Source organism: Lates calcarifer, linkage group LG8 (genome assembly GCF_001640805.2).
Source record: "Lates calcarifer isolate ASB-BC8 linkage group LG8, TLL_Latcal_v3, whole genome shotgun sequence".
NCBI classification, from domain to species: Eukaryota; Metazoa; Chordata; class Actinopteri; family Centropomidae; genus Lates; species Lates calcarifer.
Window position 1 is genome coordinate 13,490,746 of NC_066840.1, and position 25,797 is coordinate 13,516,542.

Consider the following 25,797-nt stretch of genomic DNA (forward strand, 5'->3'; position numbering starts at 1 on the left):
CTGGTTTACATACAGATGTGCGAAAGCCAGCCCCAAAGCACTCATGCATGTGCCTCAGCTTTATGAATATAATATGCACGTAGGAGGATAGATATCTGAGGAGTGCGGCAAATAAAGGAAGGGGTGGGGGGGGGGGGCGTCATCCACGCTGCAAGACTGGAGCACAGTGTCAGACGCTGAGTAACAGCTGGCTGCTGATACGTGATTCTCAATCCAGCTAAGGCAGGCTATATACAGCTACAATGGTGCAGAAATGAATGAGCTGACTAATCTCACCTATCGCTTCACTCTGCCTCATCAGTAGGAGCACTATGGTTGATGAGTGGCAGCAGTTCCTCAGACTTGTATATACATTTAAAACAGTATTCAATTTCTAGTTTGAAGATGTAAACAAGCAAATTTTAAAAGAAATTAATTTTATATTATGCTGCTGTGAAATGTCAAGAATTAGCATCTAAAGTTTAAAAAAACATAGCATCCATTTTTGGAAAAGCAATGTCATATCTTAACAGATATTTGTTTAGTAAAATTATCTCTAAGAATGCAGCAATTTGTTTTCACAGTAAGTAATCTAGTAAATAAGCTAGAGTGCTTAATCATTCTTACCCTATGTATACATACACACTTTTTTATGATTACAGCCAATTACCACAAATCACACACTATTCTGTTGCAAATGCTACCATGCTACAGAATGTTGTTTATCCTGTTTATTGCAGACAGCATGGGTGTAAGTGAGTCACTGGAGGGGAGGTATTTGCAGAACCTTTGCCAGGTCATAAAATCTAGTGTTTGTCCCCAGAAAGACAGAAGCACAGGAGCAGAAAGAGTTTCTCTGAGGAACAATGCCTCACTGATTCCATTTTGTGCTGGTGGATAGCCACTGTTGTCGCCTACAGTGTCCCATTTAAGAGCTACTATTGGCTTTCTATGGAGCTTTCAAGCGTTTGTCTGTTTGTGAATGCGGCCTGACGCATCTTTTGTGGTTCTTCATCGCGCCATATGTGTTGTGTTTATGCTGTGCTGGATGTTTGAAGAACTGACTGAAATATGCAATTTGATGTTTTATCTGATGATCTTATACTAGCATCTGTTCCATTCTTTGTTCAATTGGTGATTAGAAATAGGCCTCATGGGTGTATTTGTCAAAGGCAAATGAATTGTTCCCTTTGGTGTTCCTGGATTCATAATACAAAATTTTCAATTATAGACTTTTACCAGATGGAAAGTTTGAGTGTTTTGTTTCCTCATTTGATTGCTGCAGAAATGTGATCCTTGCAGGTGAAGATATTGACACTGAAGACTATGATCTGTAGTGTTTAAAACTGACTAGCAATTAATCATATCAATTGTTCACCTGTAGCTGACCTGAGGACAGCAGAAGAGAATTGAAAATGAGGCAAATGCATCTAAAAGTACAAAATACCAAACTGATCTGCTAGAGTGCCATCTCATTCCCCACTGATTGTGGCCAAAAAAAAAGGACATATAGGCAGTCAATTCCTAAGAATGCAGAGAAGGATGCACAACCTGTCACATGAAGGCAAATGGCCTCGAAAGCCTCGAAACAAAAAAAACCAAGTGCTGTCATTTGTCGAGTATCTTGCCAGCAGCGACCTGGAGGCTCAGCCTGTGTAAAACAGACATTTTGCCCAGAGGCCTTCTTCTTTTTTTTCCCCTCCTTTTTTTTTTTTTTTTTTTTGATATTTCTCTTGTATGTTATGTTCTGGAATCTACCACTATCTTCACACCTGGTATCTCACTACAGATTCTGAAGGCATCTGCTTTCGTTAGAAACCAGGGCAAAATGAGTGCAATGAAAGATGACCTCAGATCCTGTGATGCTGAGGAGTCTATGTCTGGTTACAGTTTTCCTGCCTTTTGCATTTTGCAAAGGAGTTGAAACATCTAAAAACAAATATAGGAAAAAAAAAAAAAAAAAGGAAAAATAAATATATAAAAAGTATAAACTGACCTGCATATACAACAAAAACAGATTGGAGTCCAAAAATTTTGTTCTGACTATGAGGCCTGTCACATCTTTGCAGGCGTCCTACTTAGAGAAAGAAAGTAGCCCGTGCCTCAAAATTTGTGTACATAAGCTAAACAATAATACACCTGAAAACCAGTTCAGACTGTGCAGTATGGGCACAGTGTTGGTAGTATAGTATTGTATGTGTCTACAGTATTTCTCAACTGCTTCACCATTACAACCAGTGCACTTCATCACATTACATCCAGTAATTTCTTCCCAGATTTGTTAGAGCTCCTGTAGTCCTGTTGTGTAAATATTCACAAATAATGGCTAGAATAGACAATTCAAAAATGCTTTCAATTCAATTCAACTGTCCTGATAAACAAGTGACCCTTCAAAGAAAACATCATTAAATTTAAAGACCTTAAATGACTATTTGTACTATGATTAAATGACAGACAACCCAGACATCTACACATATCACTCCTGCGGTGTATCATTACCTAGCTTAAATATCTCCTTTATATTTCCCAGGTGCACTTAAATTACGCATAATCTGGTGATATCAAAATTTATATCCCCCTTTATTGTAATATTATTTTCTAAGTTTTCTTAGCAAATTCCCTGATTTACTCTAAGTTTTTGCTTGACAAAATACAATTTATTTCATTGCATTGTTATTCCAGTTATCTTCAGTAACAAGTGCTGTTTTAGAAAATTGGTCAAGTGAAGGTGCACTGAAACATGGATTATAGGGCCATGCTTAATGTTTAACAAAAAAGACCTAATTACCCTTAAGCATAATTGTGAGTACTTCTAACTGGATTAACAAACCAAGGTTTGGGGATTATTCATTTTTAATCTGAACATCTGAAGTTCATCTAATTTGCTGACTGACACAGTTTGTTTTACTTCTGTTTCTTTCGTAATGATTATATATCACTCTAAAAACCAGCAGGCTGCCAGACTAAAAAAGAAAATAATGTCTGTTGTTTTTCAGTGCCTCATTGTTTTACTCATCATGAACTCATTTCTCAAGTTTTCAAGCAATTAAAAATATTTGGTAAAAGATCATGATCATGATTAAAATCTTGATGATGAATAAGAGAAAACAGCGCTGACAGTTGTTATGCATCCACCACAACCTCCTCCTTACATCTTACATGGGGGCTACTTCAACTACATCCTATTTTTTCTTCAGAAAACTAATTACAGCAGGACAAATAGGCTCTACAGGTATTTTACTTAACTTAAACTGGTTGTGTGACTGGTTCTCCTCGGGGTCATCATAATTAGAAATATGTCCCCCACCTTCGCTGCGGACCTCAAATCATTTCACCACTTATTTCTGCCCTGGTGACACATTATCTGGCTGGATGGGTGCATGTGCTCACATGAGCAATAATAACAGCTATAACAGTGCCTTGGTTTCGGTGACTGGTGTTAATTATGTGTTGTCTTGTACCACAGAAGAGCCAGACAGAGCTCAAGTGATACTGGAGGACGGTCTATTTATTGCCGATTTATTTTACTTCAAGGGCTCGCATGCACAATGTGACTACAGCTTTTCTTCTCATAACAAGGAAACAAGTTAACCTTATTTATGATGAGGACTGCTGCTCTTTTGTATGTTACATGTGCTTGGAAGAGAGGTGCATTGAACAATAAAAATAACCCTAACTGAAAGGAGGGAAAGAGAAAACAAACAATATATGGATGTAGTTGAATTCTAACATAATTGGCAGTGGCTTATGGGGAAATGGTGGCTAAACAAAGGCTGAACAAAACTTCTTTAGGGGACACTTCTTATTTCCTGCACTGAAACATACCTCCATGCCCCATATGCTCCCTCATTTCCTTTACAGGCTCATTCTTATTCAGGGTCTGGTTGATGATGAAGGGGTAGAGACTAGCTTCAAGCATGCACTGGGCAGAAGGTAACCATATATCTTTGACATATATTGAGCAGGTTGCCAGTCCATCACAGGGCTTATATTTCGACAGACACATATGGACAATTAGGAGAGAACCTGAGCTGCATAGGAAGAAACCCAAATCCTTAACGTGAAAAGTCTAAACCCAGGTATCTCAGCTTTGTTATTCTTGTGCAGAAGGTGCTGACCGCTGACCCATCTTGAGGAGTTCAGAAAGAGAAAAAGACAATTATTCGAGAAATTCTTCACAGCTCATAGCACCTCCTCTACCTTACATGATAATATTTTGTTACTTTTGTTATCAGAGCAGAGGTTTTGATTTTTTGATTCCTGGTAATATTGATGAGGTGTTGAGCTACTGTGCTTTAAACCTGGATACAAATACTGTGGTGCAGAACAGTGCTGCTTGCTTTCATATCCATGTGTCCCATGTGCTATTACTTTGCATGTGATAATGATGATCTCTCTCAGTTTGTCATTACTCTGTCTGAAAAATGAAAACAGGTATACTCAGCTTGTTGGTAGTAAATAAAGACAAATCAGGGCAACAAACCATGAATGATCTGCATCTAAGCAATCTAAAAACCTATCTACACATACGCCATAAAAGAAGGCAAAGGTTAATGATGATGGAATTAGATGAACTTGCCAAGTTACAGTGTCCAAATTTAACTTTTGGGCTCATCTGCCAAGACCTGGTAAACTAGACATTAAGTGCCAGGAACACAGTCCAAAAAGATTCAGTGTTAATGTAATATTTGCACATTTGCTTTCACAATGTATTAACTTTGTAATCCATAATGAGGCCCAATGCAAGTTGATAAAACCAAGGTATTCAAAACATTCCTGTCCCAGTTCATGGCCAGAGTGGCAGATGACTGTCACTGACTTTTTTTTTTTTTTTTGGCACTCAGCATTTTGTGTTTCATACCAATTACCACTCGTCCACACTTCTTAATCTTACCATTGTCATCTTGAATGCCACAACTACATACATACAACATAACTGCTGTTTAAAGGGCTGCAAATGGCCTTGAGTTTTCTGCCGAGATACCCATTTCTAGCATCTGTTTGGAAAAATGAATGATAAACAAAGAGCTGAGTGTGTTTCATTACTGTTGAATATTTTTATAATGCTTGTTTTTCAACTGTGTGATAGTCTTTTCCTCTTACTAAATTGACTCTTGGTGAGGAAGCGACTGTAGAATTGGGTTTAGAGGGGAGCTGCCAAGTTGATATGATAGCTCAAAGTCAGCTAACCATATAGCTGAAGTGTGCTTTAATAAGGTCTCCTCTCTATGTCTGAGTAACAAACTTACTATTACTTGCACACTGTCAGCATATGACCAACAATGAGGCAAATAAACATGAGATGTTTTAATTTAATATTACACTGACACAATGTGTCATTTAACTATGTGACTTGTGGGAAATACTGTATAAAGTGTCAAAAAAGTTTGGGCATGCCTCAAAAAAAAAAAAAAAAAAAGCATGGGAACAACACAGTGACGGTGACATCAAAAGGTGTATCATTACAGGCCGTGGATGATATGTCATCAAATGAGTATGTCATACATAAAATGAGCAGGCATATTTAAATTCATCATTTTAAGCACTGTTGTCATCACGACCTTATCTGATTTAATCACAATAAAACAACAGTGGCTTTGAAGAGTAAGGAAGCTGCGGCGTACAACATGTTGTTTTATGTATAAATAACACGAGAAAAATAGACTTTTAAAGAAAAAAAATAAACAATGCTCTAAAAATGCTGCACTTTCATCCATCCTTGAGCAACAGCATTGCATATAAAAGGGATAACATTCCTGCCATTATACACCAGCTAGAACTCTTCAAATAGATTGAGAAGCTCAAAAACTATGGTTCTTGCTGCCATTTTAATGGCAAATTTACTTGCAACTTACCAACAACCACAGAGAGAGGGAGAGAGAGAGAGAAAAAAAGAGGACATAAAAGTGAAGGCTGCTTTGTTTCACAGGCTGCTGCTCTCGTGGGTTTACCGAGACATACGGTTAGTGCTTTTTTTTCTGCTGAAATATTCTGTGTGGGCCTCCATCATTATAGCTGACATGTGATATAAAACAAGCAAAAATGATTTGTACTAGTTTTGTCTCGTGTATGGAGAATGTAAGATTAAAACTGTATTCAGATACAACTGATGGCAGGGACCTCATGCTCGTAATTGCCGTTTGCTGCAAGAAGCCTGTGTGAATACATGTGACTGTTTATTAGACATAAGAAGAATAAACTGTATTATTGTTTCAGACAGAAACTTGTCTGAGTTGGCCAATCTCCACACTAAATGCTTTGCTGTCAATATTTCAGGACTAGGGAAGAAAAACAAAGCTAGCGAGAGAACAATGCTGCCAGATAGAACAATTAATCTTTTTTTCCCCCCTCAAATGCAGTATAGATGCATTATCGCTTGCCTCAGAACAAACCTTGGTGCCGCACCTGACCTTAAGACTAACTTTTCACTTACAAATTAAATTGAAATCTATCAGACGGTAGCATCAGAAACCATGAGAAATATGATCACTGGATCCAGTTATTCTTATAATGCTCAGGATAAAATGTCAATGGGCATTAGCTAATTTCATCAGTGATGCTTTTTATTAAATTCTTTTAAAAGCCATTCCCGTTTCCCTGCCAAAGATGTCATATTAATTTAAGGCTGGAGACCTTGAAAGAAGGATAACCCAATTTGTACATTAATATGGTAAGTCTATGGTACATTTTGTGGGAATTAAAAGCGCACACAGCAAAAAGTTGCCTCTGATACAGACATACTGAATTGAAGGGTAATGCTTTTTTTTTTTTATAATGCTTTGTCAGGTAATGAAACAATGTGTTCCCTATGGAAACATAGGCTATACTGGGCTGCAGAACCTGACATAAATACTGGTGTGTTCTTGTAACTCTGTAGATCCTGTGACTTTATAATTACTACCTGTTGTTTTGCACCATGTTGTTAGGTCTGGAATTGTCAGTTATACAGATGTTAGGTCAAGACGTGCATCGCGTAGGTGTTGACATGGCTCGCCAACACAGAGAGCCATCAGTCAAATGCCCTGTGACCTTAAGAAGCAGTGTGCATGAAGCATTCTACATTGCTATAGGTTCCTTTTAAAGGGAAAATGCAACAAAATAAAAGACTCTCTCTCTGTTCCCGCTCACATCCACAGTGCTGCTCTGTTTGCCTGGTTTCCATAGTAACAAGTGTAGTGCTGTGCTGAACCTGATTCCACTGCCTGTACTGCTGCACCGCACCACTAAAGAATCACTAAACACAATTATGACGTTACATGTTTCAAAGCACTATGCTGTTTGGTTTTATTGTTACATCATCTTCCAGCAAACAACCAACCTTGATATGTTGGCAACTGGAAAACATTTTTGAGCACCACCAACACTGACAGCAGCAGATACAGTCATGTAGTCATGTCTGAAGTATCTTTTAACTTCTTCAGACCATACAATGCATGAGGTTTACTATAAGGACCAATCAGATCTTGTGTCAAGTTTATGCTCTCAGTTGTTGCAGTAACATGTCTTCCACTAGTACATAACCTACTGGCTTGTACATAGCTGACATAATATGTAAGTTTTAATTATAAGTGGGTAATGAATATTATTAAATGAACACAATTGCTGATCAGTGTTATGATTACCCAAATTTCATTAAACAAAACAGTTAACTAAAGGCAGATAACATTTAAGTCATCAGCAGAGTAAGTTTTTCCATAAAAGTAGAGTGATATTATGACTCCCCTGCAGACCTGTTGTCCTGCTGTGAGACACCAGCACTGTCACTCTCATGTCAATATACTGTAGGGTCACACTGTGTGGATGAATAAGGGCTTAAAGGGCATGAATAGATCACTGCCAAAATGTGTCATGTGTAACCCAACAAGCTCGTGTTCACCAGTGCATTAGTGTGACAACCAGAACCAGTAGGTGTTAGTGTGACATTGAAAAACTGCGGAAACTGTATTGAACATGATGGACACTACCACAAGAGTCAGTTTGTGTGTGTAGAATGTGCATGTTGTGATCCACCAAATGCAGACTACAGTCTAATTAATGCAAAGTGATATTGGCAGACAATTGCCATTTAAAACACACAAAGCACCGACAGGAAAGAGGGTGAATCTTCACTTAAAATAGTTGATGACTTTATTGCCACAAGGCAGAAACAATTGCTTGACAGCCAGATTGTGACTTTTAATTTAAAAGAACTGCCAGTAAACAGAGAAGGCTGCGTGATACACTACTGAAATTATGGACCTTGCTGGAGCTGGAGGGTATGAAGACAGCGACAAAAAAGAACAGACAAAGAAGGGAAAAAAAAACCTTTACTCTCCATTTCAAGGAGGGCAATAAGGAAGCTGGTTTCAACAGAAAGTCTCCAAAGATTTCTTAAAATGCCTCCAAGCAATGCATGAGAGTGACTAGTAATATGAACGCTCTGTTATATTTTTAGCTGCTTTTCATTGTCTGAAGTTATAAAAAGAAGTATATTATATTAAAATACAGAGCCTGGCAGGTATCAGTGTTAAACTTTTTTGATAATTTCTACGTAGGTGATAATATACAACCTTAAATTGCTTCATTTGCTCCCTTTAATTAATGTGTGAATCACTTGACAGAAATAATCTGTTGTTTAATAGACTTCAAGTGTAAAACAGTCTTGTGTATAACAGACAAAAAATGCATGAATCTCTGTCTAAAATGAAAATTACTAAACCCCAAGTGGCTTCTTGAAATCGTCTATGATGAGACACAAATGTGGTCAGCAAAGAGTAAACAACTGCTGAAATGACAGCAGAGTAACAGATACAAATTTGAGAGAATGACAGAAAAAGGAAAGAAAAGAATCAATAAATGAACAAAAGCAGTGATAGGAAGAAGAAGCACCCTCTGTGTTGCTAGAGGATTGTGTCTTCTTGTGTTTCTGACAACATCTAATCACAAATCGCAGCTCGTTGGCATTATACTTGCTCCACACTTGGAAAACTTTCTACTTTGTGTAGACTTTTTCCCTTTCTTTCACTTTGATATGATTTAACTCATACCAAAATACAAATTTAAATGCCTTTAAGGTAGATTCTGCAGTGTGTGCTGGTAACTCTTGTGGGGCTCCTCACTACTATCTACAAAATTAGCTGGGAAAGCAGATGTTCTCGTCAAAGGTTTGGAGCACATTATGCTCTACAAAACAATGCTTTCTCTATTCTTTCACTGTATATTGAATTATGGCCTCACTGCCTTCAAATCTAAGTGTCACAAAAGATATGCTTACTCTCTTGTTTATGCAAATAGCTCATTCATCTTGAACAAAGCTATCTAAACATTTTGGCTAGCAGATGATGGAATCCTAGTAAGGGAGTAGCAGTCCTTCCTCTTTCGAAAAAACTGTGTTTGATATCATCCAGTATTTACATTGGCTTACTCTTTAAAATTTCTATTTTGATTTAAGTCCTGGGTTCAAACCCCAGTTTAGTCCGGGCTTTTCTGTTTAGAGTTTATATGTTCTCCCTTGCGTGCGTGGGTTTCCTCTGGGTACTCTGACTTCCTCCCACAATCCAAAGGCATGCAGGTTAGGATAATTGTTGACTCTAAATTACTCTAAAAGGTGTGAATCTGAGTGTGAATGGTCGGTTGTCTCTGTATTTCAGCCCTGTGACAGACTAGAGACCTGTCCAGGGTGCACCCTGCCTGATTGATTCTGATTTAAGTAACAAACAACTCAGTTCTTAACCAGTGGTACCATGAGTTATGGCTGAAGTGTACTGTTTACTGCTGAAGTACCTAATCAGATCTCTGTCTTCAAACACATTAAATTAAGAAATTCTCCCACCAGCATAGATGGTGACAGGTAGACTGAGAGGACCTTGTATTATCAAACCAAGTGCATTTGAATTAAATTATGCATGTCTTAAACCAAGTTAAAGAGACCTAATTTTACTCAGCTGTTTTGACAGTTTCTGTGAGTTCTCAGTTATCACATTTTCTGCTTTGCGGCACTGAATTCAAGATGTTCCTCGTAGGACTGTGATGGATTCTGCCTACACACACACACCTGGATATTGCCTAAAAGTCATATCCAGCATGCTTAATGACCTCGTTTAGCTGAGGGGAGGTGAAGGTGCTCTAAGCCTGACACATTTTCCTAATTGTTTTTTAATTACACCTCAGACTGTATCATCTGCAGTAATTTGAGACAGCAGGTCAGTTGCCTGATGGAGTGATAAAACATTAATGGAAAAATTTGGTGTAGTTCTTTCAAGGCCTCTGATTCAATTGATTGTTTTCTGTCTAACAAAAACAAAAAAAAGAGGACATTTTTATTAACTGTAGATAGGAGAAGTGGAAACAGTCTAAAGAAGTTTTTGCCAGCACAAAATTACACTCGGTGATTACAGAATTTGAAAGTTATGCCAGTTTTGTTGACACACAGCATAAAATGTGAAGCCTTGATTCTGATGTAATTAATCACTGAGCCCGCATATGCTGTGCATTGCTAGTGTCGGTCACATGGATGGTTATTGCAGCTCTATTTCACAAAGGCTTTGCTCTCCAACAGGCTTGTCTGTAAAGCCTGTCTGTCTGGACTGCAGGGTGTTTCTGTAAATTCATCAGCTGCAGCAGTGGAAACATTTTTGAAGCTGAAGATCTCATGGCATGGCAATGACGACACAGAGTTCCCCGCCTCTCTGCAAGCTGTGCTTGCTGGCAGCAGTCTCTCCAGTCGTCTTTAGAAGATGATGACCTTGAAGTGGACTGCAAGGCACCCTTCCTCTACTGCACTCATTGAAAATTTCAGAGAGATTCCCCCACTGTCCATGTGAAAAAAAAAAGAGAAAAAAGACTTCCCAGCTAATATTTCAGTGACGGCAGAAGGCTTTCACCTCCCCATGCCGGCACGGAGATCTTTGCCTGAGCCTGGCCCCATGTTTCTGGGTGCACACAACTTCAGACAGACTTTGGAAATGTTGATGTTTCATGTTCTTTTCATGGACAACTTTTGGCTGCGGGTCAAGTAAGCCTGGCAAGAGACCTTGGAGCAGACGGCACAGAGTTCCAATTTTTGTGACTTCGATAAACTGTGAGGCAAATCTGAGAAACTCCACTCTCGTGCTGGTTATTTGGATGAGGACGTGGTGGTGTTTGTCATCCCTGCTACTGCTCTTTGGTCAGGCAGTAGGTGTTCAGCTCTCCAGAGGTGTGGTAACGAGAGGGTAAAACATCTGGGGAACAAAAAATAAATAAATCTACATCTCCCCCTACACCTCTGGCAACATGATTGATGGCGACTGCTGGCTTTCCTTAGAATGCACCACTCCAGGATGGTAGCACTTTCCACATTAATAGCCTATTGGGCAGTTAATCCTGTCGGTATTCTCCAGGTACCACCAAAGATGAAATCCCAACTGAGCCTTGTTCCATTTTGGTGGCAGTGTGAGTGGTGGTTATTGTTAGAGTGACTCTACCTTGTAGAGGTTTGTTTGAAAGAGATTAGAAGTTGGTAATTTTGAACCCTGTTTCTCTAAGAGCTCTGTCCTTGGTGCCTGATTCTGTGGATGATTTTGGATAAAAAATGAGAATAAATACAACCAGTACTAGTCTGCATTGGCAGGTCCATCCTGATTAGACAAACAGGTATGTGACAATTAGTGTCTGGAGTTTAGGAGTCAGTGGGTGAGCTTGCCAGAGGGCTCTATCTGTGCTCATGCACTGATGAGCCATAACATTAAAAGCAGTTGCCAGTTTTAATGTTGTGGCGAATTGGAGTATAACTAAGGTCACAATCCTAAGCTATAATTTATTTAAATTACAGTCAATTGTAAAGAAATCAGATGTTTGAAAGCCCACAAAAAGCATGTATACTTTTCTCCTTGTTTTCTCTTCCCCACTGTGCTTTCATTATGTGTCAATCTCTACTAACTCCACTGAAGTGGAAGCAGTCAATATCACCCTGGTCTGTACCACGTGAAGGGTGAACTTTAATTGTAGACTGCATTGGGTGCATCGGTCCTCTGAGGGATGGCTCATCTTCCAAATAAAATGTGTTGAAGCAGAAAGAACAAGAGCCCTGATTGCTTTTAAAATACTTGAGTCTCTGTTCTCGCTCCATGTTTAGGCTCTAAAGCATGAGAAAATTTCTTAACAGTGATTCTGCCAGGTCATTGTTTAGTCAAGCACTGTGCAACAACATTTAAAACAAAACAAAACCCATAAGTCTCCACAAAAAGCTTAACTAGCACTTCTCACAGTAGCTCCCGTAGGCTACTAAATGGTTCATTTTTATGTTGACCCGCAAACTGAGTGCAGTTTTAACAAGCTGCCAGTTAACCAGCTGTTTAGGGTTCCATTAGTACGTTATGTTATTTTCATAATATGGAACTTAATTTATGATTAAGTTTTTATTTCTATGCCTTTGATATCATTAATTCACTTAGTATTCAGGGTGGAGAAACAAAGTTGTCAGCAATTGCCTACCCTGGTAAGGCAGCATACTGTTGCATAGCTACGATGGCATACCCATTAGACTACTTTGTTGAATGTAATAACCAAATGATGGTTGCTGCTGGTGGTAATAGTGCCTTAAGGTTATAGCTGTCAGTGATCATCTCCAGCAATGAGCATTACAGGCTAAGCCCTCCCCACACCCATCCTCCAGGACCCATAAAGGCCACCCTGCGCTTTTGTTCAGGCAATCAAGATATGCATGGACATTAGTTTCGAAAGCCAAATGGTGCAATTCAACCCTGACCTGCCTTCAGCGTAAAATGAATTGAGACTGAATTATTCTCCCCCAGTTACTTTCCTATGCAGCACCATCATAAAGAGCAGTCGCTCTAATTTCCTTTGACAAATCGTTAAAGAGCCCCGGCACTAATGTGTCAATTCATCTCCACTCAGGCTACTTTAGTAGAGTACAGTATCTCTCCACACGCGCAGACACAGACACATACTCTTTCTCTATTTAAACAAAATATGAACTGCAACACAATATACTTTGTTTATAAATAATCAAACTATTTGTGTATACTTTTATTTAGCTTTTGAAAAACATAAGACCATGTCATTTATGCTATTTTTTTTTCATTATTATTATTTGCAGTACCTGTACCTAATTTGTTCACTATATGTGGTCAAAATTATCAACTATTAAATGTTAACGGTTCTCACCCCTTCATGTTTTCCTCTGCTGTACTGCTGGCTTACATTATAAAGAGCACCACCTGTGAATTTGTATTGATCAAATGGAGAGACAGAGAGGGGCCACAGCCAGTTGAAAGCCGACAAAGAAACCTTAATTTCCCCGGGCTGCACAGATAGGTACACTGAAATGACAGGTCCTATATAGCAGTTAAATAAGGACTGACATGGTCCTTTTGATGTATCCCCTTTTTAACTGTGTGCTTGACAAAACAAAGTGCACCTCTGAAACCTTTTGAAAACAAAAACACCCCATTGATGACTTAAATTAAATTTTCAAATAAGAGCTTGTTTGTTTCTGTTCACTAAACGTGTGTTCACAAATAAATTTGATTGTAGTAATCATCAAAATCCTGCCTCTGACATCTGCTGGACTCCTTCATGCTGAGATGTATGCATTTGCTGAACAAGCAAGGCAAAGCTTGCAAAATTACTATTTCAATTAAATTACTATTGGACTACTTTTGTACAATTAAAAACGAATGACTCCACTTGATCTTAGCTTCAGTTCTCTTTTATATTATGTAATGCTGGGGATTAAAAAAAAATAATTTCCATTATAAATCCAGAGAAGGCAGAGCTAATTATGTTAGAGGCTAGTACACTGTCCCATACCTTGAGATGCTTTTTTGTGGTGTTAATACACTGCTTGCTTACTAAACCAAAAATATGTGATGGTCATAAAAAATTTTAAACATTAAAATAATATGTTTGTCTTCATGTTGTTTAAAATGTGCTGCAAAGGAAGATTTGTCATTAATATTACAGGTGTGGTGCTCCCCAGTGATCCCTGTAGAATTCTACTTTCAATCAGTGGTAATGTAAATGACAAATGTCAGCTATGCATGCAGAATGTGTTCTCTCTGCATGTTGCACACCTTGCTTGTTTTCTGGATGTTCAACAAAGTGTGAATGAGAACTGAACCTGTTAATGTGATCGGACAATTTGCACCAGTAGCATGTTCCTATGTTTAGTTTTATCACTCTAACATTCAGGTTTAAGGGAGTTCCCCCGCCTCTGCCCGTCCAAAGCACTGTTGTGTTCTGACATGCTTACTGGTCTACAGCATGTAATGTATGTGGTGATGGAAAAGCACTGAGCATAATATCAGTTGTTCCAATTTCTTTATTAGTGTTTGTCAGGATCCCCCATTGGTTTAGACAAAAAGCTGGTGATCATTAAACTAAGTATATAATTAAATACATGCTGTGCAAATTCTTAAGTACACATAACATCAGAATACATTAATGACATCTCTCTCAGAAGAAAAGTCAACATTATCTTGGTGTGAAGTTCCTCCATTCAGTATAGCAGGCACACTCAGTATACCTCACCTGTTGTAAACATGCAGTGGATTTTTGGTATGCCCCTAATCTTTTCTTAATTGTGGGGGTGGGAAGAGTGATCTTCCTTTTGTGGCTGTTCTAAGTCTAATGCTGCTAAGACTATTAGGATCGAACCATGGCAAAGGCTTTGGGGGAAGTCTTTTGTCAAGTAGATGTTGGTGCATAAGCGATAACAAGATTGAGTTGCTTTCATGTTCAGCAGCAAAGTTTTGGATAATCCATGGACAGAGTAGGGGTAATGTGGTGTGCCGTCAACAGGAAGGGCTCCGAGCTCATCTTACTGGTCGGTTCAGCTGATTACAGAAATGAAAATCCTAACCTGCCTCTCATCCAAGAGCCTTCTGCAGTTCTGACTGACTAGTCCCAGGTATTTATCATTTGTGGGGTCATTATCAAGGCCATTTATGTCACACAAATCTACAACCAAGTCCAGTTGCCTTTGAGTCAACCCTTATTGGATAACCATGACCTTGAAGAACCTTGAGAATCTTCACAGAAATCTCCCTTCAGTCTTAATATAAAATATAGGCACAGATGACTTAATTATCTCTCTAATAACCTCTAATCTCTTAATGAAAATGCTCTTCATTTTTAGGAATTCCAAACAAATACAGCCATCCTTAGAGATCTTCCCCCTGAGATGACAAGGTACAGACACAGACATGTTAAATCACTGGAAGCACGATAACCAACTAGCCATGTCTTCGTCAGTTACGTCAAAAATAATGATGAATGAAGAAAGGTATGAAATTCTGAATTATTGTGTGAAATTTATCTATATCTAAAGTCAACTCCTGACATGTCAAGGAGGCATGGCAGAGACACTTGGAAAACTTAATTGCTATATTACAGTTGTTCCTTGTTATGGTTAGTCTCTTCAGTTGGCTCTATCTAATGTCTGTGTGTAGCAAATTGTCACTTTCACATTCTTATGACAAAAGCAGCAGCAGCAGTTAGGACCACTTCATGATAATCCAAGAGCTAAGGAATGCTACTGTGCAGTCTGCAAGTATTTGGACAGTAGCGAGTGATAGAGACATGTATAGCTGTTAAGAACATTTGCAATGATGTCTCAACAGTGATAGTGGGGAGTTTGACAAGATGGTATTTTGGCCAAAACAGTGATGCCAAGCCTTAAAAAAATACTAATAATTTTAAGTGTGTATGCTATATGTAATACTACACTATGCAACCTTGTGACTCAAGGCAGCAAAAGTACCATTGTAACTTCCATCCTTCACACCACAGTTGCTTAACACATGTAATTCATCACCTCACCAGTGGCTGTGATAAGCCGTTCTTGGAAAGCCACAGCAGGCCCTGAAGAATTGGCTACATACGTAAATTTAGCATGCTGTTGTCATTTGCAGCAGTTCAGTGGACTTAGGTGCCGCACACTGACACTGAAGATTTGTTTGAAGGCAATTAAAATGGTCTGTGTTCAGGTTCACAGGCAGCACTGAACAAGTGGGAGGGAAGTGGGCAAACAAATCAGAAAATTTGCAGGAAGATGGAGCAGCAGCAACAGGTATTCTGAACAGGGAAAGCAGGTAACTGGCAGGCAACAGGTAAAGAGGAATGGCTTGACCACCAAAGCAGCGTGCTGACAGGCAGCTAAAAAAAAAAAAAAAACTGCCTTTACATATACACTCAGGCACTAATTGGAGATTAGGAGCAGTTGGGAAGGAGCAGAGCAACAATGATAGGTGTGGAGGACAGGGGGAAAAAAGCAGAGGGTGCCTGGTGGACAAAAAAGAAAGGAAAACCAAACAAAACCACAGTGATAGGGAAATCATAAACAGCATAGAACAGAGAAGTGTAGACAAAGAATAGAGGGGAGGATAAAACAACTGTGGCTATGTCGCAACATATGTTCTGTATACAATAGCTCCCAGTGAAGTCATGGTCTATAGATTATTCTGTGTGGCACATTGCTTTTGAATTTTTCAAGTGTAATTTTTTCCATGCTTTGAACAACATGAACAGGACCAGCTGCCTTCACCTTGAAAAAACTATGAGGGTCGGGGCTATTAAAAAGAACCAAGCACACTCTTAACCCTTGTGCAGTTTGATTGCAGATCAAACAGAGTTGAAGACGCTTCCTGTACCCTTCTTCATATCTTGTATAAACATCTAAAAACAGTACTCGAGCAAAACTTCATAGACCTTTCACAACTACTCAGGCACACATTATTACCATGAGATTTGTGAAATATTCTACAGTAGACCACCCCTTGTATGAGCTGTGTGCTTCTTCATCTTTTCTTCATATAGAAACAGGTTTATTCATTCAGAATCTTATTTAATTAGCAGTCATCCTCATTGTCTATTATTTGAAGATTGTTTCTGCAAGAGTTTACAGCCATTAAGGCCATACTATTGACCAGGCGAAGGGCTACAAACACACCGTAACAACAATTTCTGACTTAAACCCTAAACAATATGGCAACATTTATAGCATAACCCACTGACAGTAACTGTGTTGATCCTCCTGTAGTATCTAGCCACCTTAGGGTGAGTGTTCATTCCGAGGTGGGTTCAGCCTCTGCCTAGTTTCAGAGGTTTATTCAAAATACATATGTTGTACCACTCTGCTGTGAAAAATCTATGATTGCCTCTGGTCTCCAAGAGCAAAACTACTTCTGGTTCCAGCAAGTTTTGTTGGTATCAGCCCCACTTGTGATACTCACTTATGCCATGTACACGGTATGTGACTTGGGAATCTTGAAATCATTGTGGTTTCTACACTGCATGACTGATTAGGAGGAATCCCCAATAAGTCTGTTTGGTTCTCTAAGTTTTCTCTTTCTGTTTCTCAGATTTTATACTAAATTCTTTAAGAAACCAACAAACACACTGCATCTATCTGTCCTTAACTCTTCCTCCAGTGTGGCCACTGTTCTAGGTTGAAGAGACATCCAAGGTGAAGAGATCCCCAAGAAGATGTCACAGATATTTTGTTGCAGAAAAGTTATTGTTAAAGTTACTATCCTCAGGACAACCTTCAGTAGATATGTCAATCAAATAATGCAACAACACAAAATTACACAGAGTGGAAGTACAAGTTCATGATCCCTTTTGATGCCCCCTGATCTTCTACTCTGTATGATCAAATCAGGTAAACTTTACTGTACTTTCTTCAGCAATGCTTTAAAAAAATGGACCAACTGAAAACCCAAGTGCAAGAACAGAGCAGGTCCCATTGACAAGCCTTGGAAAGTTGTCAAAACACTAAGTTAAGTAAAGTAGCCTAATGTTGCATTCAGTCCATGCACACTGGACCAAGGGAAATCTGATTCGGTCCACTGGTGAGATTGATCCAGAGTCTGAGTTTGTTCTCCTGCAGACAACACTAAAATTCTCCTTCAGCTTATAGACTGGGGCCAAGGCTAGAATCACTTCCCCGAGCTCTGGAATCTCTGTATTCCCAAAGCAACGCCTCGGTCCTAATTGGCTTTTGTGATTGGCTTGTTAGATAGCCAGGGTCCTATCCTGAAAATTCCCACTCAAGTGTGGGGGGCCATTCATTTTCACCGTGAGCCACTGAGCCTTAACAAGATGTCCGGTCCTGCAGGCAGGCCGCTATGATCCTCCTGAGGGCAATCAGTAGACTCTCTCACCTCCTGTGTCTTAGAGAGAGACTCCCTCAGGTGATGACCAGGGCCAGGGATCAAGGAGGTTGTCACTATAACACCCTTACTCTTAAACACAAGTTCATTCCTCAACTCCAGTCCATCCAACTAATTAAACTTGATGCTCTGGAAGAAGCCTGACTTCAGCAGTTATATGAACCTTAGTGATAATCATGGCCAATGTTGAGCTGCCACACAGACTGGAGAGAACTGAGTTTGCTTGAGTTTGAGTGTTGTACTATTCTGGTCACTTGTTTGGCTGCTTGGAGACTAGCATTTCAGTGCATGTAGCAATGTATCTATGGGGACACAGTTAAAATTGTTATTAATAATATTGACAGAGTGGCATCTTATCTTTCTTAATATCCTGTTTAAAATATCTTCTCCTTATTGATTGCGTAATTGACTTTTAAAATGCAATATTAGGAGGTATCTCACAGTAACAAGCGGAGTGACTTTTAATGACACAAATTGATTCACCAAGATGCCATACAGATCTTTATAGATAATGTTATAACTCAAGAACTTTATTAAAGTAATAAATTCACCAGACACATTATTGGTCTTCTGGTGTGAACCTGAGGTTTCTAAAATAATTTGTGTTACGACAGTGTGACAGACGTCTACTCTAGAGAGGTGACATGAACTCTGAGCCTTTCTGATCCAAAGGCCGTCCCTTGTACAGCGTAGTCACCATGAGAAGTTGTTTACAGAAGACTTGTTTCTAATTAACTTCATCTCAATAACAAGAATTTCCTGCACAATAGTAATTTCCTTGCATTCCAGAAAGTGTAGTGTGTGTGATCAGCGGTTGTTCAGCGTGCATATTTCTAAATTGTGTTTTTCTCAAAGTTTGGAATGAATTAATCCAACTACATAAGGATAGTCAGTGGCCCAAGACTAGACATGGACTTTTGTGTTTATGCATAAAATGTTTTGGAAAATTGTGGCCTGTTCATAACGATGGCAATTCACTTTGTTTTTGTATTGGAAAACACTTTTGTCCTCCCGAGTAATTGCCTCAAATAGTAGGTTGCTCCTGGATGAGAGACAGATGACTACACACAAGTGATATGTGGCAAGGCTGAGGTCAATTAAGATCAGGGCCCTGGGCTGCTGCCAAATTTAAATTTGGATTTGTGGATTTAAATTTGATTCATAGCACAAAAGCAAAAGAATGGAAAGGAAATAGTTTATATTGAATCTGACTGAAATGTAGTTGATTTAGAATTCAAAGAACTGAAATAGTAAAATATTTAATATGTATGTCCCCATTCTCATAATGCCTGCTCTTTAAAGACACACACCACACATGCATAAGGAGAGTGGGCAGATAGATAGATAGATAGATAGATAGATAGATAGATAGATAGATAGATAGATAGATAGATAGATAGAATCCACTGCAATTTCACAATTAAGTGTCAATAGTTTAATAGATTAGAACAAAACAGGAATTCTTTTACAATTCCCTAATCTCTTCCTGCTCCAGCTGCATATTTTAGGAGGGACTGTTGATCATTAGCACTTCCCACACATCGTGCAGTCTCTGGCATCACTCCCTGCTCTGTCATTGGCACACTCTCCCATCTTGTGTTTTAAATTGTAGGACGCAAAGAATGGAGCTGTGTGGGGCTTGTTTGTTAACGACACAACACCCTCATGAGTTTGTGCTGGCAGCATGCCTAGCCACCAGAACTGCGGCGCACTACACTGGAAAACTGGAAGTGAACCCACTCTGGCTTTTTAAACGTGCATATTTATTTAGTCATTTACCCAGCAGTCATTAGGGCTATGTGTGCAGCTTTTTTTTCTCCCTGTGATCTACTCAGACTAATTATATCAAACTTGCTCTTTGGGTTTTAATTTGTTTACAATAGATGATGAGGCCTTTCCTCTGATGGCCTCGCAGATGATTGAAGTGTTGAACTGAAAAGCAGCTGCAGCTCGACCAGGGTGTCCCACACCACAGACTCAGTTTAGCTGGAATTTTGCTGCAGCCTTATAAACACTGGCATGCACCTTGCAAAAACAGGATGCTCAATATGAATCACACTAACAAATAACAAACCTACACACCATGCACTGACATGCACAGCTCCTGTCCCCTCCTCCTGCTATCCCACACATCCATGAGCACACAACAAGAAAATGGATGATGATTATGGACATCTGAACGTTTACATCATGACAAGGAACCATCAGAAAAATGGAGAAAAGGAGAGCATTATGGAGAGCTTTCTCTAAAACCATTTAGCCTGCAGATTTCACTTTTGCTGTCGACTTTCCTCTGCCTTTAAAAAAATGTCCCCATTTCTACCTCAAATTGACCTAAAATGGAAGTAAGACATTTTCACATACTGTCTCTTTCTCGGTTTTCACAGCACTCAGACATAAAAGATGCACAGATTTCAGCTGGCTGTTGCCGGGGACTGCCAGCAAGTCTATTATAAACTTAATTCAATATTTCACATGCGAGGGGCATCAGATGGACACCATACCAATGTGTGGAGTGAAGCTGATAGGCTTGGCTTTATATTGCTCCCTGGTACTGCTTAAATAATCTATGAAAGCTCTTAAGGTGGCCACAGACAACTGTAACAGACTTATAAACTTTTAATAATAAGCACAATGATAGTGTATTACTCTGATGGGGAAGCTGGGATTATACATTAATGATTAGGCCTTGTTCTGAAAACTATTTCCAGCTAGCTGAGTGTGAGGCTTTCAGTGAAGCAGGCCTCTGCCTACAGAACATTCAAGTTGAGAATGGGTGAGTGTTGTCATGCATATACTAAACAAATTTATTTGCCGGTGACAATGGAAAGAAAACCTTGATTCATCTATTTATTAAGACTGTCATATACAGAAGAACGTGAGCAAGTGTTTTCACTCAGATGGATCAAGCCAAAGACAAAATGCATCAAATTATCAAGATACTGCCAAGGGTATTCATGTTTGTACAAGGTTTAGCAGTGGGGGTGGAAAACAGTTGTAGGTTGTCAGAAACCTTTGAGGATGAATAAATATGATGAAGGGCCTTAATTATGTGATTGCTGGCTTGGAAACCATATCACTGAAAATAGACAAGAGCTCGGCAGGGAGGGAGAAAACTCCCACACCCTTCACAGGGGGAGAATGACAGGTACTTTGTACCAGGTGTTTGAATGGTGTGTTCTTGCATTCTGCATCTTTGTGCACTTGAATGATATTTTGATCCATGGAAGAGTTACAAAACACACAGGTATACACACTTAAATGGGTAGAGCCGAAGCAAAAGAAGTGTCTTTGATTAATCCTGAGGCGACATGAAAAGAAGGTTCCAGCTGGACTACAGCTTACATTTCAAATATGAGCTCGCTGTTGCTGCTGCTGTTGCACGTTCTTAACCCAGTAACTCTAATAAACTGGTTTTGGTCATAACTCAGATAAACTCTGAGTACAAGATGTTCGTATCTCTCTGATAAAGTGCTTACTGTGGCATGAACAACCTTATTCCTTCCACTTTGTTTTGGTTTGTTTGTGTACAATCAGATTCGCACAGCATTATGGGTAAAGTTTAATGTCAACAAAAACATTGCAGCAGCAATTCTTACTTTTACTATTGGGATTATAAATTTAATATAGGGACTAAGCGTCCTGCTGAAAGAGTCTGGCTTTCATCTGAACCTTTTCATACTTTTTCTGCTGAACTGTTGTATCCATGTTGGGGGGGGGCACCTCAGGTAGAAATGACTACCCTGTTAATTGGTATATTCATAGCAACAGTGCACTCCATCACCGGATATCAAAGGCACATGTGTGTAATTAAACTTGAATAAGACTCTAAAGCGTGGCCAATAGCCGACTCTGTGCATGTAAATGTATCCTCTGGTGGTGTGAATATTATAATTTAGTAATAACAATAGACAGTAATCATTCAATTGGCAAGAGTAAAGCATATTCAGCAACTCCACAGTGGCGACATGCTAGACTATTAGGTAACATTCCTACATTGCACTGACAAACATCACCAGACACAGACTGAATAGGCATGTTTATTTTCATGCAGGTGAGGAAGATTATGTTGTTATTGCTACAGATCGATTTTTTTCCAGGACTGTATTCACTCAGCAGATAGCATTTTCTTACTTACAATGCTAACATAGTTTAGTACCTGATGAGATAATGGCTGAAAAACACTTGTGGGGCCATTTTTTCTGTAGAAACAAATATGCCATTTCTAAAGTATGTTCACGCAGAGTTGACTTAACACGAAGCTCCCTATTGATTCTTTTTCCCTACAGCTCTTTCACACTCTAATCAGACTAACAAAACAATGGGACAGGTGCTCCTTGAAGATACTGGCAGCACCATTAAGTATTTAACAACAATGGTGCACCGCAGAGGATGTATTCCTATTCTAGGGTAACCTACTTATCACCACAGTATGAATGCAAATGCTGATGTTTATTACAGTGTGCTTGCATGTTTAAAACATTAGTTGAAATTCATACGTCTGTTCCCAGAACATGTGCCTCTGTCAGGGAGAGGTCTGATGGAAAAAAGAAGAAATAGAAATAGAAAAGTAAAAATGATAAAATTTTTAACATTTGGTTGTGTATGCCTACTGCTATCTGTAGTATTTCATGTGGTAATTGCATGTTTTGTGGTTTCCTTCCTCTGTGTCTGCATCAGCCAGCATATTTACCCTATGCAATACAAACACTGTAGGACACATATTTGTCCATGTTTATTTCATGAAGAAACAGCGTCAGATCCACAGATTGTTCTGTCTTCTCACACCGCAAAAGATGAGTGAGAATGAGCGAGAGCCAGTATGTGCAGTTGTCGCATTGTTCAAATGTGTAACCTTGGTCTCTGTGGTCCCACAGCAGCATGAGCCTTCCTCGCATGGAACAAGCTCTATTACCCTTTTTTGTTGGACCTCAATACCTCGGGGTAAAAGTTCGGTCTGGCCCAGTTGACTGTCAATGATGCAGTTTGGCTTTTTTTGTCTCTCCCAAGCCTGAGGAGGAAGTATAATTGAGAAATCAGCAGGGCCCTCTCCTCCTCCTCAAAGTCATTTGCTTACATACTGTGTTCCCACACCAATCATCAGCTTAGCGGCTTAGCTGTATTTGTACTTGAAGATTGTATGGCTGTTGCCGTCAGCCGTCTTATCCTGCCAGCGACTGTGAAGGAGAGTAGAAACTTTCGCTTTGGCATGCACATAACATTGATCCATTTGTTGTATGAGTCTCTCAGTGAAATCCAGTGATTAAAATCACTTGCAACGGAGAGACGTCTGTGGATGAGTGACCTCAAAAATACAGACACAAAGACAAAATAATCTTGTAGAAGTTGACACACTGAATGACAATGCCGTCTCTTGAATAATTGTTTTCACCAGAGCAGATTTTGTTAATGATTCTGAAAGAGTGATCACACAAAAAAGCAGAAAATTGACTCTTTTGTAAAACCATCCAACAGTCATTTCACCCTGATCAGAGAAAGATGGATTTATGGGGGATAGAGCTCTGCTAATCATCTGTCTGAGAGCAGTCCTCTTCACCTGCCCTAAGGCCCAAGACACAATTGAAATACATGATGTGATGATAAATAGAAAATATTATTAACGGCAAATGGAGCAGTTATTTAAAGGACTGTACAAGTAATTGCATGGTGCTTTTGGGAAGCTTTATTATTCTTTTGATATTCTGAGTTGTCTTCTTGAGAGGCCATTTAAAAAAGAAACAAAAACAAATATTTTATCAATCCTCAACAGCAAAGATGTGCTATTATATTACTAAAGGGCAATTTTTCCCATCACCTCATATCTCCATATCTTAAAGGATCCTTCCCTGCTGTATTGTCAGACTGTGAAAGGCTACCATCAAATTCAAGTTACACTGAGAAAAATGCTGAGGTGTGGGATTTTCCATAGATTACTGTGTCATCATTTTTTGGGGGTTACGGTGAGGAGTCAAGCCCTTGGAGATGTGATCATTCTCCTCTTTTTAAGGCGAGCAAATTGTCTCATGAAGTGGCAAGGCCTTGCCTGGCTGCATCTGGGTGTGAACAGATTCCGAAAACGTTGGACATTATTCCTCAAGTAATCTCCAAGCGGCGAGATAATGCACCTCATGGCTTCTGAAAAGATCACGTCTACAAAAATACATAATGCACTACCAAAACACAGCATGCTGGACATATATTATTTCCACCTTTGTATGCAAGTCTGGCAGCACATTATCATCATGAAAGTGCCATTTAATACAAAGAAGTGTCGTCCATTAGTATGCATCAAATGCTGAATTAACATTACTTACTGCTTGACAATATGAATGATATCCTTTTAATAACCTTCTGACTTATTCCCAGCTGAAACATGACTCCCCTGTCAAGATTTTATATGCTGACATTAGAGGAACCTATGTGAATTAATAAAAGAGATATACGGTAATATCAGAGCAGCTCACACTCAAAGAGATGACTAATTAAAATCAGCAAAGGGAATCAATGTTTCATGTCAGCACTTGATGAATAAGTATCAAAGACTGCATGTCTAATTGTTACTATGAATCTCGCCTATTATGAAAGCATTCTCAGGTGCAGCACTTGAAGATGGTGCTAATGTGAAGGGGAGCCCAGCCATCCAACCTGACCTCCCCTGTAATATGTTTACAGATTTTACCTTGTGTGACAACATCACATTATTGCCACCGCTGATACTTTGAAAGGGCAGTCATTATTCACTCAGCTGCAACACGATACACGTCTGGAGGATGCAAACACAGTTTTAAGTGCTCATTTAAGCAGCTAATGCTGTTGTTGGTGTTTTTTTCCCTCTTTTGGCAATGACAATCTTGAAAATTATCTTCATTAAACTAACTTTTATAAGAGACATTTCACCTCTCTGATGTCCTGCTATAATCATCATATTAAGCTGAACTAGTTATCCTAATTAGATGGATGATCAAGCTAATTATTGCATTCATTACAAAATATTTCTGTCAACACTGTTGTCCTTGCATACCACACAGGCAGTTGACTGTAAGGTAGAGGTGTGAAAGCTCCAAGGATATTATTATTCTTTTTGTGTGATTGAGTTTTGTGCTTACAGAGGCCACCATGACAACACAGAGCACCATGGTGATGATGACTCTTAATAAAGTAGATTGAATTTATTTGCATTTAGCTGAATTTAATTTATTGGCTTTCCATCAAATGTGAAAATAAAATTGAATGCGTTACTGAGACGTGCACAATATCCTATCTGTTCAATAAAGTAAACTCTCACGCTCTGTTTCTCCCTCTGGTGGATTATTAATACAAACAAATGGCCAAGCATAGAGCAGATGCGCAAAAGTTTATTTTAAATTCAAATGCAAGTGATAGAGTTTTCAAAACAAGCAATAAATCATTGATAATAAATATATTTATAATCATGACATTGCTTCAGAGAGAGTGTATAAGTGATAGTTTCATGCAATACATTGTGGAAACATTTTTTTTTTAAATCTAACTTTAAATCAATCGTTGGAGAAATATGATGGAAACACTAAATGTGAGAGGTTATTATGTTAAAACCGTTTTTTTCCCCCCTAAGTCTTAACAAATGTTGAACTGTTGATGATAATCATGATAATAAACTGGAACATACACAGTTCTGACAAGCTAT